Source organism: Bradysia coprophila, chromosome IV (genome assembly GCF_014529535.1).
Source record: "Bradysia coprophila strain Holo2 chromosome IV, BU_Bcop_v1, whole genome shotgun sequence".
In the NCBI taxonomy this organism is placed as follows: Eukaryota; Metazoa; Arthropoda; class Insecta; order Diptera; family Sciaridae; genus Bradysia; species Bradysia coprophila.
Window position 1 is genome coordinate 4,442,362 of NC_050738.1, and position 7,910 is coordinate 4,450,271.

The window sequence follows — 7,910 nt, forward strand, 5'->3', positions numbered from 1 at the left end:
TGCAAGTGATTGTGGCTATTTTCACATAGTTCGTCCTTGAGCGACACCTAAATCGATTCGGATTGATTTTCCGTCCCAAACATTTTGGCACTTTAGTTTTTGGACATATCTATTGAACAGAAGTAAATTAGAAAATATTTTCAACAATTTTCAGATCATGCCAACGCACTTCAAGCAACAATTTTTCTTTATTGAAAATTGTTGTTTTGCCTGCTTTGACCAAATGTAAACAACGAGCTTTTTCACGATTTTTTTACAGTGCCAAAATTTGTACGATACACTGTTCCATTTCTGTACTCTATTTAGAATACTACTCATGCTGAAAGTGCGTTGGTTCATGCTCAATTTGACCATGGTCGACTATGGCTTTACAGAAAATCGATTCGAGTATTACAAATCTAACTGAGTGATGAGCACATTTCAGAACATGGCTACTAGCCATTGGCTAGACCATCTAGCCTAGATGCGTTCAACGTTTGAAAAAGTTTACCGGCACGTCGCATGGAATTTTCGTTTCATAATTGAAATGAAGCAATTGCCGAGTGGTCATTTGTATTGCTCTTATTGGCATTTTCAACATAAATTGATTCATAAGGTTATGGTCATTTATCGCTTTCTTGAGTCATCGTCAGTTGAATTTATGCATTAGAAACCTTTTACTATTTCGTTACACGTACAACCAATTAATAATTGAAAGAAATGAAAAAGGGATAAAAGAAAATTCAATCACAACCGACATAAAAACGAAATGCAAACGAAATTAAATTTTAGTTGACTAATTTAAAAATAACTGAAATTATTCGTTTAAACCAGTTCAGCTCTCAATCATGAACCTCTGCGTAACACAAAAAAAAGTCTCGTCGCATCGTTGGTATGTATGGCCGTTTAAATAAATTTCTTGACGTATACCAACCAAGGAAATAAAATTTTAAGCCAAGTGAGTGCAATTTTTTTTTTAAATGACACATTCTTGCATACCGTCGTGTCCCTCGTACCATTTTATTGGTTTTAATTCTTTGGCGCCATCATCAAGTCAAGATTGATGATTCTGTAACCATTTATTATCCCATAAAAGTATGTTTGCATTGCCGGTTACATTTTGACATAGCTCTAAGTCTTTCTTTCTTTTTTTAAGAAAACAGTTAATTTAATAAGAAGAGGTAAAAGAGGAGAAAAAAAACGTGAAAAATGAAATAAAGAAATCAATGTAAAAATATTATGTTAAAAAGACATCGTCTCGCAATGCCTATATAGACATTTTATAATTTTTAGTAGCAAAACAGACGACACTCGATGTCATATAATCACTGTATATTTTCACCACTCAAGATGGATTTGCGTGATAATTTATTTTTTATTTGCATATTCTCTGTTGCACATAAATAGATTTCTAATTATATCTCGTCATATAACAGCCAATTTAACTTATAAAACGTTATTTCCTTATAAAATGACATTTTTCCAGCATTAAAACCAGTCTATAAGGGCTTAGTAGACGGTTTTGAGGCACGATACGACGGTAACTAATAATGGGCTTCAGCATAGCACTGCTCCTAGCACGAACACTCATTTTTCTATAGTCAAAAAGCCAATACCGATAAATATTGACAAATAATCGACCAAACTAATCGAAAACTAGGATAAAACAATCAGAACCTTTACGTCACATTGGACCGTAAAGCTTCCAGTCTTAAATATCCGCACAAAAACTGATTACTGTTCCGGAGTCCTGAGATCATGTGCTATACGATGGCATTTTATTTGACTGAAATCCGTCGAGTAAAAAATAAATTATTTTTCTGTTGACAATGGTTTTGTCGCAGCGATATCTTTCAATGAAAGAGTGAATCATTCTCTATCAGTAGAGTTTTGATTGAATAGAGAAAAGAGAACTGACGCCATAATCCCTCTCCTGGTCAGATATATGATTCTAAATGAACAAGACGAGCCCATGCTATCAACAGCTACGACGGTAAGTGAAGAGCTCTACCTTATACAGTCTTATTATAGCAAAATAAATGTTAAAAACTAATGAAGTAAAAGATTCTTGTACTTGAAAATATATAGATCCAACGAAGTAACAGACCTGATAATTCTCTCTGTTAAAAGATATTTCTCCTATTTTGTCTTAATTATTTTATTGGTATGAAAATAGTTTGCTAAACTGACAACGCCGGTAGATAAAGAATTTTCCTAAAGTAGAACGTTTTAGTGGAATGATGGCACATTTTGATGTCGTTCGGTATTAAACGAAATAGAGAAAAAAGAAATTGGAAACATGTTCACATGTCGAATGTTTGTTACACTAAAAATTGATGGTTTTATTGGACACATAAAAAGATTGAATTGGTTGCAATATTCAAAAATGTAAAACCAAAATCCAACATTTTGTACATGTGGATTTGATACACTGATCCAGTGTTATTATATGCTGTGTAGTCGCATGTTTTTGTTTTATCCCAATGTCAATGATATGGTTGATCACATCTCAACGTTATTTTGAAATATGCTGAATGCATATCCAATATTTTCATGGGAAAAGTTTTATTTTTCGTGCTTATTTCCTATCAAAACTATGGTTTACCCGACCATAAATGTGCTAAACATGCATTTGTATGCTGCATTTGAAGCTTTATTGGATTTTCAAATGTAAGCTATGCAAATACATGTATTAGCACACAACAAGTTGGAGTTTTTGGTTTCGGTTTTTCGATTTGATTTTGTTCTGGTTCTTTATTATTTTTGCTTTGCATCAAACTTTATAGCATTAAGATAAAGATCCTTTTGAGGCTGATGTGCAGTGACTTAAAATAGAAAATCTCTGTGGTGTGTTTACTGATGGTACAGTGTATGAATTAATTGTCGAATTAAAAACGTCTTTATTCGTCCGGAAATGCAACTCGAAGGGTGTTACATCAAATCCACAAATCGAATTCTTTCGTAAGCGTTCTTTGATGTGTGAAAACAGTGCAAATAACTCTGTTACCAGCTGGCATAAGTTATACTACAGTAAAATTTCGAGTTAGTTCTTAATAAGATTAAAGATTAAATCTCGATGTTAAATATGTGGTAGAAATTTTTGTGAAATGTTTTTTCTCTTTAAATACTTGGATGTCTTTATCTGGTCACACAAGAACTTAAAAAAAAATGCACAACGCAGGCGAGAAAATTGTAAATTTCTCACTTCAGTTGAAACTTCGGTTGTGAAAAACGTTGTGTTGACCTCGGGAAAATGTAGGAAATTTCATTTTCTCGGTTCACTTGTGGCCTTCGCTCTGGCAACAAACAATGAAATTTCAACCTTTTCTTTCCTGGGTTAACAATTGTATTTTACGCTGATTATGAAGTCTGAGCATCAAGGCCTCCAAGTACAAGTTTGGTAGGCTGTATTTCAAAGGAATTCCTCACATTTACATTGCTTAATAACATAGAGCAGAGTACCTTCGGGGCAGGCCTTCCCACTTGTCAAAATAAAAATGTGGAAGCATATGTTCGTAAATGCAATTTTTATGTACATCTTTCGCATTTACCGACCAGAAGCACGTAAAGCACAGTACGTATGACGTTTCAAATTTTTATTTTGACGAGTGGGAATACAGCCATTCCCTTCGGATCGGGCCACAACGTCCCCACTCGTCAGAATAAAAATTTGGAACCTCGGACGTAGTACATACCACCTGTGTTCGTCATTTATAGATAATTTGCTACCAATGACACTGAACTTTAGCTCGCCATCGATTTTTCGTTTTGCATGTCATTCTAAATTTGGTGCATCACGATAAGTAATTAGGAAATAACTCTATTTTTCAATGTTATAAGCAGCACCAATTGCACTCCTACATGTATATGTCCAATTCATCAACCATCCCTCACATTTACATGAACCAAAATTGGACGGCGAATTGATATGTTCAGATGACATGTTCATAACGTTCTTTTTTTGTGTTGTGTGGAGTGAGAGAGAAAGTTGATTGTCGGTGTCGGTACGAATGAGTAAATTAGCGTGATAATAACAGAAACACTGCATTTTGCAGTTATTTATGGGAGCCTGTTATAAATTCAAACCGTATTCTTTAATGGGAAAGGCGATTTTACTTATCCTCTGCTAGCAAATGAATTGTTTAATCTTTATGTACATTTTGAAAATCTCTGACCATCGGTGACATGTCGATAAAATTTATTAAAAACTCACGACGAAAGTGACATTATTGGCCTGATTCGATCTTCGTTGTTTTGACGTTCTTCAATTTTTGTGATATAAATCATGAGTGCCTGTTCCGTATTCGGAACGTTTCAGCATGTAATTAGTCTCAGTTTGATTTTCCTGTATCCAACAACTTGTCGTTAAACGTTAATCTAATGTTTTTGGTCATTTAGATGAAATCAAATATGTCAAAGTGGAGTACTTTTTAAAGGAGAAAATATGAAAAAAAATCTTTCTAATGGAAAACAGTGTATTTTGATGATGATAACCAACCACCCCACAGTATAAATTCAGTTTGATCAACGCACTTCCTGCCAAAGTATTATTTTGTCTGAATTGTTTTACAGTGTTTTATGGTTGAATGATACACTGTCCAGTTTCAATAGCCTATTTAGAGTACCCTTCATGCTTGCAGTCCATAGGTTTATAGCAAACCTTAAACTGAAATAAAAGTCAGACTAAACATATTTCTAAAGACTCTTTCTACAGTGACTTGTTCAAGAACAAATTAACGATTAATTTGGCGGCTGGAAAACGTTCGCAAACAAAAGAATCAAACAATTGAAACGTTGCAGTATTTGAACTTGATAAAAATATTTCAAAATTGATTCAATCGACGGTGGTCATCGCACCATGGATTGTTTAGTCTATTCGAATTTTGAATGACTTGTTTGACAATTTACACTTAACTATGTCGCTGGTCTCGTTGACGTGTGGTCACCCAAGCAAATTTACTTTAATATGCATAGCAGACATATCGACGACACAGTATAAAAAATAACAACAGAACCCGACATTGCTCAACTTTTGCGAATGGAAATCAATGCTTCGAATAATACGGTTGTTGTTTGGAATAAGAATTGATTTTATAGTGATAAGGGAATGTCCCTCTAGAGCTCTGAAGTTTTGACCTTCACGTGTTCGCCACTGACAATATTTAAAACGAATAGATCGTTGAACCTTTTTAACACGACATGACGGACGGTCATAAAACACTGAACTCAGCAATATAACAAAAGTTTCGAAATATTGTCGCTAACCCAATTTGTATAGGTTCCACGGTAGTATTTCCGATAAAACGTCGACCAAAATCAATGCGATAATATTGCATTTCTTACCAGTTAAGCAAATCGTTTCAATTCTTTTCATGCCACTGTACACTCTATACACTGTATGCAGTGTTCGGAATAAACGTGGGACATGTTTCGAAATTCGATTTTTAATTAGCTAGCACTAGACTGTTGACGAGTGCATTTTCATTCTTCATTCATTGAAGTATGGGATTTTCCCACAATCATTTTTAAAGTGCACTGAAAAGTGTTTACGCACGACATGGCAAATTATGCCAATTCGAAATGTAAATGAACTAATCGCGGATGAAAGGAAATCGAATTTTACTGACATTTGCTTTAAAAAAAAATTGTCAAAGTCGCGAGGTGTTTACTTATTCGATATATAACATTGAAAAGATAGTAGCACTTATGCTGACAAAAGTATTACTTCCAGTAGAGCAGGATATTGTATATGCACACTTCGCTGTTTTTCTGCAACCGTTCTCTGTTGGTTTTATTTGATACCGATTTCTACTTGAAAAAGTGGATTATTGTACCTATTTGGTTGGAATGCGCAGAATAAAGAACAGTAGAAATGGCATACTTTACGTATTAAATTACCAAGATATGCACACGACTAAAAGATTATTGTGGGGAGGATTCTTCTTAAAATATTCAAATTTGTAAACTGAAACGTGAATAAATTTGTAAAAAAAAAAATTCTTGACATTTTATGTAAGAGGTCTCTGCATTGTAGGTAAGGTTAGTGTTTTACTCTAAGGACAAGGACATTAGTTTGCAATTATTACATTACCAAAATGCATATACTTTTCTTGCAATTACAATTTCAAAATTTGTGGAGTTCAACCGTGCACGGGCAAAAAAGCTTGAACGGAATAGTAACGGAACATAACCTGATGACAAATTCCAATTACCTTGTGAATCCATTATTATTTTCAGCAAATTCTTGAGTATTTAACCGAGTAATGTACACTTTCCATGGAAAAGAGTATGAGAAATTCCATCTTAATCAAATTCTATTCGAGGAAACAGTCGTGGCAGACGCAACATTTAGGAGAATATTGTACTGAACTAAGCTTCTGGTATACCACATTATGTGATAAGAAACATTTTTTCTTATTTGTTGAAACATTTGGTATGTTTGTCGTACTAAGAAAACTGTAATTACCGAGATAACTTTACTATTTTACAATTTTTGAGAATTTCGTTATTTAGTCTTACAATATAAATTACGTCTAACAAAACATCTCAAGAAGCGTACCCGATTACCTTCGCATTGATATAAGCAATACTCATGCGACAGGTCACTAGCTAAATATTTTTTTCCGTTACCTAAAGGGTGTACTTGTTGCTTTCCCACCTCTAGATCTTCAAGCCTTGATTTCTTGGTTTTTATTCAATTTATTTAGCTCTTTCAAATTTCTTTTTCTTGGTTTTCTTTCCAGTCCTATGACTACACAGACCTCGTTAGTCAGAAATAACTCTCTTTACTTATAAGAAGTACTAGAGTTGAAGATCGTTTATCTCGTGGTTCATTAATAATTATTTTTCGGTTCTTTCGTTTTTAGTGTATTATTATTTGAAGGAAGAATGATTTATGTATAATTTGTTTAGCTTAAAATTATGTTTATATTTGAACGATTTCTTCTCTTTATTTATAATGCAATCTTCTACAAGTTTTCGTAAATTTATGTCCTACCTAGCGTTGTTTTGTCTCGCGTATAATATGTTAATTTAAAAGGTTTATCACCTTACACATATTTGGGCAATAAATCAATCAATCAATCAAGATCAAAATTTAGGTATTTTTACTTTGATTTGTTGTGAAAATATGGTTAAATGCATCGAAAAGCTGCATATCACGGAAAAAATCGTTCAAAATTTTGTTAGACGAAATGCACAAAACCATTTCAACTCGCCCGAAAGAGTTTAACAACATTTCTTTTAAAACCAAAGAGCATCAATTGAAAGTAAATTTCATTCATAAAAATTTTAAATTTGGCATGAACGACAACGTTGTTGTAAATGTAGGTTAATATTATGCATTTGTGCGCACTGCGCATGTTTGTATGCTAAAAAGTGAACAATAGAAAATTAAATGAATGAATGAGTTGATTGGTTAAAACATCTTATCACCATGGTGCTATTCCTAGTGTTTAAATAACAACGATATTTTCTTTTACTAAAAAAAAATATTTCTATTTTGGTTAAGTAGTAAAAGCGTATAATAGATGATCCTATCAATCGAAATCGAATCTTTAAAAAATTCATATTTTCTAATGGACAGATTAAATTGAACGGGTCAATTGCATTGCTTTATTCATGATAAGAAATACCAAGAGAGTGAGAGCGAGGAAATGGTCAAACTAATTCGTTGACATCCGAATGCAATTACAGCTTACCAAGTTTAGGAAATGAATCAATTTAACAGAAACACGAAACAAAGCGACGATAAGAAGTTGCATTGAGAATTTTAAAAATTTAGAACATTTGAGTTAGGGTGGATCGATTTCATGTACATTTGATCAATTTTCAAGCAATTGATGGGAAATATTTTTTGATTGATCATATAGTTCGCTAATCAGATCACAATAGCCAGTGCTCATTGTTTATTTTCTTCGGCTGTCGATGCT